This window comes from Mus pahari, chromosome 17 (assembly GCF_900095145.1).
Source record: "Mus pahari chromosome 17, PAHARI_EIJ_v1.1, whole genome shotgun sequence".
Lineage (NCBI taxonomy): Eukaryota > Metazoa > Chordata > Mammalia > Rodentia > Muridae > Mus > Mus pahari.
In genome coordinates this window covers 40,815,835-40,823,838 of record NC_034606.1, presented here as the reverse complement: position 1 = coordinate 40,823,838, position 8,004 = coordinate 40,815,835, and the positions used below count along the sequence as shown (strand labels likewise).

The 8,004-nt window shown below is 49.2% G+C and overlaps 1 protein-coding gene across 1 annotated transcript in view; it reads left to right on the top strand.

Moving 5' to 3' along the window:
- The window catches only part of Zc3h3 (zinc finger CCCH-type containing 3), an 86,999-nt gene that overhangs the window by 48,546 nt on the left and 30,449 nt on the right, over positions 1–8,004 (top strand). The gene's annotated exons all lie outside the window — the stretch shown is intronic.

Below are 8,004 nucleotides of genomic sequence, written 5' to 3'. Positions count from 1 at the left end.
CACTTGGTAGACCAGGCTGGCCTCGAACTCAGAAATCCGCCTGCCTCTGCCTCCCGAGTGCTGGGATTAAAGGCCTGCGCCACCAGGCCCGGCTTGTATTTGCCTTTTTATTGATTTGCCGAAGTACTGTATATGTTATGGATATATACTCCTAGATGTCTTCTTGTATCTTAAAACTTGTGTTTTGTATTGCTGGGGCTAAAGCCAGGCTCTTGCATATGCTAGGTAAGTGCTTTATCGCTGAGCCAGACCTGCAGTCTGAGGGGTGCTTTTTAATGCTTTGGTTTATCAGTCCTTTCTTTTATGAATAGTGTTTTTGTATCCTCTTTAAGAAAAATTTGCCTATGCAAGGTCATATTTTCTTCCAGAAACTTGGAAGTCACATCTGAGTCTATAATCATTCTTGGGCTGAGTTTTATTTTATGGGGTAGGTTAACACTCTGTCTTCCAAAAGAAATTCAAAAAAGGAGTCCCCTTAGCTCACCCAAGTACATGGTATTCAGCTTTCATTCAGACCCTTAAACACTAGGGCTTTTTGCCCCTCCAGTTTTTCCAATGGATGCCTTGCTCATTGGAATCATTCCTTAACACTTGTTTTTTCAAGTAACCTTTAGGAATCCTGGGTCCTGTTCATAGCCTTCCCCAACACCACCCTCAAGTTGAACAACTTTCTTAGTGTTCTGCTTCTTGCACAGTCTGGAAGGCCCTGCCTTGCTGTGAGTGTTTCCTATTGTCAGTGCTACAAGGGTGCCACCGTGCCTCTACATGTGGACCAGATACGCCTGCTGTGAAGTTCTTCTGAGTCCTTACTACTTTTTGTTTGTTTGTTTGTTTTTTGTTTTTTTTTTTCGAGACAGGGTTTCTCTGTATAGCCCTGGCTGTTCTGGAACTCACTTTGTAGACCAGGCTAACCTCGAACTCAGAAATCCATCTGCCTCTGTCTCCCGAGTGCTGGGATTAAAGGAGTATGCCACCACACCTGGCTCTTACTACTTTTTCTTCTGTGTATTTCACCTGGTTTTTGTTGACATCTTGGAAGAATGTTGATTCTCACATACATTTACCTGTTCATCCTTTTAAGTCTAATGAGTTTTTATTGTTGAGCCTGTGGTCTTCCACAGGTTGGTATAGAAGCCACTTCTTAGTGAGGATCCCCTCATACAGGGAGCCAACTGGATTTGATGTACAGCCTTGGAAGGCTTTCCCATGGCATGGAGCAAGAGCGTTGTTATTGGTCTATTTGAATAGTCTGACCCACCCGAGGACACTGAGGGCCTGGCCATGCCCCTCAACAGCTGGCACATTGCTATTGTGTGGGTCCTGGGCCGATGATATGGGGAAACTGGTGCCCAGTTGCAGAGGATGGAGGGCATTGCCTGTGGTATAGTCCAGCCATTACCACCAAGGAGAATCGTGCTGGCCGCCTTTCTACCCATGCTGCTGAACTCTGCACTCTGAGTAGGGCTATTAAGGCCTAGCAATACCTGTTTTTTTTGCAGCTAACATACAAAACACCAATAGCTTCAGCTGAAATGGATTTTTAAAAGTGTCATTTTATGGAGAATTTTACTTTCCATCTTGTTGTTTATTAGGCTCTTAAAGGGAAAGCTTGTAATGTATCCATTGATCGAAATACCAATTGAATAGACGCGAGCACATAAAGTACATAAAATGGCCCAGCCCCTCATAATAGGGCAGTGGTGTTTGCAATGGAGGCAGTGCAGTTAGCTTTACCCACCACCACTGGGCTGGGCTGGCAAGGGGTGCCCCTGAATTACTGATACTCATTAGTGTGTGTGTGTGTGTGTGTGTGTGTGTGTAAGTGTAAGACAGAGGGTAGAGCAGGACCCTTCAAGGAGTGATACCTGAAGAGTCCTTGGTGACATAGCAGAGCTCTTCCTTGGAGCCCTGTTCATGGGTTAACCTCGGGCCCTAATTAGCCAACTCTGTTCCACCCCCTTCACGAACAGCCATCTACCTGCGTCCCCACCTACTACATGCTCTCACCTGTCCCAGCTTGACCTCTTTGCTTTCCTACAGTACACATAGTCAGCTTTTTTCATGCATATCCTTACCTTCACTGTGGCCCTCTGGGGCAAGAGTGACCCTTTCCTTTGTACATGGTGCCTATATCCCAGGGATAATAAGGAGTCTTAGTTACCCCCAACCTCATGGCTCTGCTCTGCTTGTCCCTTGTGGCCCCGGTAGTCTTCTCCCTAGGACTGACTCCATCTTGGGACCCTGAGATGCTGAGTTGTCCAAGTCATTGAGATAAGACTATTGAATGAGGCTTTTGTCTTCCAGAGCATTTTGTGTGCTGCCCTGCCCAAGATGTGCAGGTACTAAAACCCTTAGGTAGGACTAGCTCTAGGGAAAAGGAGTGTTTATACTGCTCGGTTACCCCCGCCCCCCATGCTCATGCACTTGCATACACATGGGCACACATACTAACTCACTATCCTGAGCTGAATGGCTCGGGTGGGGCGGTCTGTTTCTAGTGGAAAGCCCTGCTAAGCAGTTTAGTGCCTGTCACGGCGGCTCCGCCTGACCTACTTGGGGATTCGCCGTGCAAGCTGCCTCTTCTGCTGACTGCGCACTCTCGATCGCTCAGCTCCAAGCTTCAAAAACCGTGCTCCATTTCCTGAAAAATGCTTCCCTGGTTGTTTTCTCTGCTCCCCAGCCAGCCTGCCCAACTCCTGTTCCATCACCACCAGCTTGGGCAGCCTGGTCCCACGTGCTGCCATTCTCTGGCTAGCCATGGTGGGGTCACCATTCTGCACCCATGTGTCCCCCGACCCTCCTCCTCTTCTTCCCCAGCCTATTGCTTCCTTGGTGCTCAGCCTTTGATGCACAGATAGGTACCTGGTTTGCCAGGTCTACTTGCCCCCTCTAGCCAGTCCTCCTTGTTCTGTCTCCTGCTGTCCCTGCCTGTAACTGACCAGAGCTTTCAGATATACTCTGGGCCCTGCCCTTCCTGGGAGAGCCTGGGAGCCCCATACCATACACCTCTGCTCCTATTTGGCATGTGTCCATTAGCACAGATTTCTAGAGCTTCTCACATTCTACCCAGCGTAGGCCTTGTCCCCTGGGAGTCCTAGATGACAGACAAATGGCTAGGTAGAACTCATGTCTTTCCTGGGCTAGGAATGTCTCACCCTCATTGAGTATTGAGGAAAGCTTCCCCAAGGGCATAATACCTGAGCCTGGATCCAGATCTAATCATGTCTTTAGGCAGAGGGACATCATGAGCAAAGGCCCAGTACCAGGGAGTATGATACTTTGTAGGCTCTGCAACTTTCTAGGAAAACTGAAATTCTAGACTGACTAGCAGGGACTCAGGAGCCCAGCCCTGTGTGAAATATATAGACTGAGGAAATTGGAGGAACTTTATCAATAGTGTAGTTTCAAACACATGGTCAGGGAAGAGTGGATGAAGGGACCCTTAACCTGACCCAGTGGAAGCCAGACTGGACTGGAAGCCAGGGTGTCAACACAGGACAAACAGATGAGGCCTGGGGTTGGAGGGGAGGTGGTAAGGCCTTTCTTTCTTAGAAGTCTGGCTGGGGGTGGGGGGAGGCAGGGCAGAAGGTAGTGGGGATGGAGATGGACAGATTAGAGGAAGAGGGTGAGTATGGGCAGAGCTGGGCGGGACAGGGGCGTCTGAGTGGAGCTCTTCATTGTCTTCACCCTTACTGTTAAGGGTCAGTTGGGTTTCTTCTATCTATGCAGTTTAGTGTGCTGAAAGGAAATGAGCCTTAGATCCCTTCCTCAGCCACCCTAGGCCTCAGATATACTAGAGTAACTCTTCCCTCAGCACTAGTCTTTGTAGAGTCCTGGCTCTGATCTCAGTATCTGTTGTTCAGAGATGCCATTGGACCTGGTATGTGTGGCCTTCCAAGTTTAGAATTACTTGGCTATGGCCTGGGCCTCTGCATGTCACCCAACTGTCCCTTCCTTGCCCAGAGTCTCCTCCAGGGTCCTTGGCCTCCTTACCACCTGTGCTGGGTCTGTACTGGTCACACTGGTCTCTAAGAGACGGGTGTGTTGCATGTCAGGGTCCCATGCATGAGGAGATTACAGAGCCAAAAGAATAGTGCCCAGAGTCTAAGGCCAGGCTGCCTGGAGGACTGTGCCCAAGGGGTCAGGTAGGCAGTTGTTAGGAAGAGCTGTCTGCCGGATACCTGTCCACTGACCTCAGGCTGCTGCTGCTTATACAAGAATTGGAGCATTCTGTTGTGTCCAGATCCTATAAAGCTAGGGAATGCCAGGCTTAGCCACCCAAGTACCCCAGCCACATCACCACCTCTCTGCCAGACCAGACAGCTTCAGGCTTGGAAGTTCCCACTGCTCATAATGAAGTGGACACACAGCAGTTCTTCTAATTTTTTTCCTTTCTTTCTTTTTAAGAAAGAAAGAAAAACCTACTTTTGAGGTGTGTGTCTTTCTCCCCATTATCACTGCTTTTCATTTAAAATGTTATCTCCCCCTGCCCCATCCTTTGTGTGCCCCCCCAAGGGTAAGAGGGGAGGCCCAGCCTCACCCTGGTGTAGTCAAGGTTATGGTGATAAATCCTGGGGCATTGTCACTTCTATTCGGAGTAAATTGGCTGGCCGCTTTCAGGCTGAAGGAAAGATAATTTGCTGTAGTATTTCAAATGGATTAGAAATGGATTTGAAGGGAAAGTTCATGCCTCCCATTACAAAGGCGAGAAAGAAGACTATCTTAAGGCACTGTTCCCTCCCTGGCCTTCATTATCCACGCTTAATACCTTTCCTATTTTCCAGCGTTAATGAAATTTCCTGGCGGCATGGGCCTGCTGGACGGATGGGAGAAGCCTTTAGATCTGCGGCTCCCATTGCAGAAAAGGAATTACAGAGCCGTGCCGCGAGGGCAGGCGCTTGCAGGGTCCTTGGCCCTGCTATTATCTCATTAATTTTATCCCCTCTTCTCTGTACAGTTCGTTTCCAAAGGCTGTCCTCTCCATTAGGGTAACAATTTACTGGAGTGCTGTGACACCCATGGCAGTAAAAAGCTACAAGGCCCCACCTGGCGCCCTCTGTTGTGGCTTCCAAAGCCAGTGAGCTGGCAGGGATGTGGGTGGATGGGTGAGAGAAAGGCTTTGCCTTGCTTGGTTAAGCCCCAGGGTCCAGCACTCCCGAGAGCTCATCCGTATCAATGTATCAATACCCCAGATGTAGCCTCTTCCATACAAGGCTTCCAGGCTCTTGGTTGAGCAAAGCAGCGGGTAGTACCTGTCCATATTCCCCACAGAACCTGGATCTCCAGGCCTTTACACACAGAGACTGGGAGAAGAACAGAGGGGATCCACAGATAGCCCACAGTTGTTATCAGTATCTAATGAACATTTGTTTTATTTCTTTTTTTTTTTTTTTTTAAAGATTTATTTATTTACTATATGTAAGTACACTGTAGCTGTCTTCAGACACTCCAGAAGAGGGCGTCAGATCTTGTTACGGGTGGTTGTGAGCCACCATGTGGTTGCTGGGATTTGAACTCCGGACCTTCGGAAGAGCAGTCGGGTGCTCTTACCCACTGAGCCATCTCACCAGCCCTATTTCTTTGTTTTTTAAAAAAGGAAGAAAGAGAAAGGGACAAATGGATATTTCCTTATCATCGATAAGGATTTAAACATGTCAAGCCATGCGTGGTATACACCTGTAATTCCAGCACCCAAGAGGCTGAGAGAGAAGTGTCTCTTGCTTGAAGTCATCTTTCCCTGCATAGTGAGACCTTGTCTCAAAAAAGCAATGCAAACTGAAACAAAATAAACATGTGGAATAACTAAGACTGTTTTGGGAAGAGCTGTAACCACAGATAAGCCTTTCAACTCTGAAGACCAATCATGAAAAACTGGCTTGTTGACTTGAGGGTGAAGGCAGTGGGAACCAGGTCTGGGCTGGCATGTCCTAGCCCAACCTTAGACCCATGCTGACTCCTGACTCCTGGTTCCTTGAGACAGGTTCTTGATAGTCTCCAACTCAAGACTCATGTATAAGGGAGGGGCTGCAGGTCTCCTTCTTGGGCAAGTCCTTGAAGAAGAAAAGGAACTCAATAATTCTGGCTGGACCTGCCTAGGTCTCTGGCTGCCTCACACAGTTTTAGCCTGTAGCTTCTTTTCTGTGACTATATCTAGGGAGGACTAGATGGGAATCCCATTCAGGGCTCACTGTATATTAGCACAGCTCTCTAAGAAACCTCTAGAGGGAGAGCATCAGGAGTGTACCCACAGGGCTGGGCCCAAGACTGTAGTTGAGCATGTGTGTTTGTCTTCTAACCTCATATTTCTGGTGGCTGTGTATATGCTCATATTATATAGATGGCTATAGAGATGGAGTGCTTGGGAGAAGTGTCATGAGAAGAGAGTCTGCATAGATCCAGCCAAGGGCTTATCAGTCTCCTGTTGTAGGGTGGCCAGAATCTAGGTGAGCAGTCACCGCTAGAATGGCGCTCTGCGGTCTTCGGTCTCCTCTGCCTCAGAATGGTGCTCTAGCCTCAGGCTAGCGGGCGCAGGGACACCTTCCCTAGGAATAGTGAGCACACAGTCTCAGGTTGACCAGCTCTATCAGTTTCTGCTCTAGTGCCAGTTAATTTTAACTTAGGGTTTAAGATTAAGTTAAACATCCCTTGGTGAAATGGACACAGATCTGATGGAAAGGCCAGGACACACCAGTGAGCCACTAAGACTGACAGGTAAGGGGCTGGTACAGTAGGAGACCGCTCTTGGTTGGGCCTTCCTCATACTCAGTGAAAGCCAGGGTACAAAGTCTGATAGACTAGCTTCTGGAGGTCCCAGTCTCTTAGGGTGCTCCTGTCTAACCCGGATGGCACCCACTATAGGGCCGGCGAAGTGTGTGCGAGTGGGGCAGGGAAAGGCCAGGCAGACCAATCACTGCAGCCTGGCTTCATGGAGGCCTCTTTCCTTCCAAGATTGGTGTTTGTGAACTTGAATTTTAATTAAGAGAAACTGGGTTAAGTGCCTTCTGTGGCCTCCCCACCACTGTGTTTGTACTTACACCGCAGCTTTGGTCCCCTGATGTCTGTCTCGCTTTGCTCACATTATCTCACTAATGAGCCCTCTGAGGCCACGGGCTGGCAAGAGGAGAGACTAATGCTCAAAGAGCGGGTATGGTGCTGAATGTTAGAGTGGGAGCGGGGCCCAAGTACATGGCTACCCTGCCCCTAGTGATTTTCTCTCTGGGTGGCTCCCCCTGTGGGTGGCAGGGCAGGCTATGGTGGGCAGCGCTGCAGGTGTCTTGGCGAGGCAAGCAAAGCCCCTCTGGCTGTTACTCTACAGGTCTGCTCTGGGGATACCTCCTTGGCCCTAGTCTGCTGGAGAAGGCCTCTTACAGCTGTGGGATCTCGGACATTCTTTTAGGAACTAGGCATTAAATAGTCCACAGGGCCATGGGAGCCAGTGGGGGTACCCTGTGAGGTCTGGAAGAGATGGGTCACAGCCTGTACCACGTAGGATATATTGGCCTTACCTTCGATTTTAGCTGTACTCTGGGGAGTGGGGACTGCTGTGTGTTCTGCTCATATATAGCCGGTGCCCATTGCTCAAACTTGCCACTAGAGGGCAGTGGTTACAGGCTGTGATCATGTGATATGTAGTGTCTGATTTACATAAATGAGACACCACCAAACCGCCCTCCCTGGGGACAGTCTGCTCCAATCTCAGTTAAGCAGGGGCTGTCACTTTGGTGGAGGACAGAGGCCTTTTCTCCCAAGGGATAGCAACATCAAGGCCCTCCTCAGTTTGTTTAGTGCTTGAGCCTCCAGAGGTCCTAGGGTGTCTGGTAGACCTGAAATCTTGGAAAGAACAATAGGGTGGCCTCTGAAGTCCAAGACTGACCTAGCTCTGATCTGCTCTCCCAGCCACCGATCACAGCTGCCGCAGACTCTTGAACCGGAATTCCTTTCCTTCCCCTTTCCCTTTCCCTTTCCCTTTCCCTTTCCCTTTCCCTTTCCCTTTCCCTTTCCCTT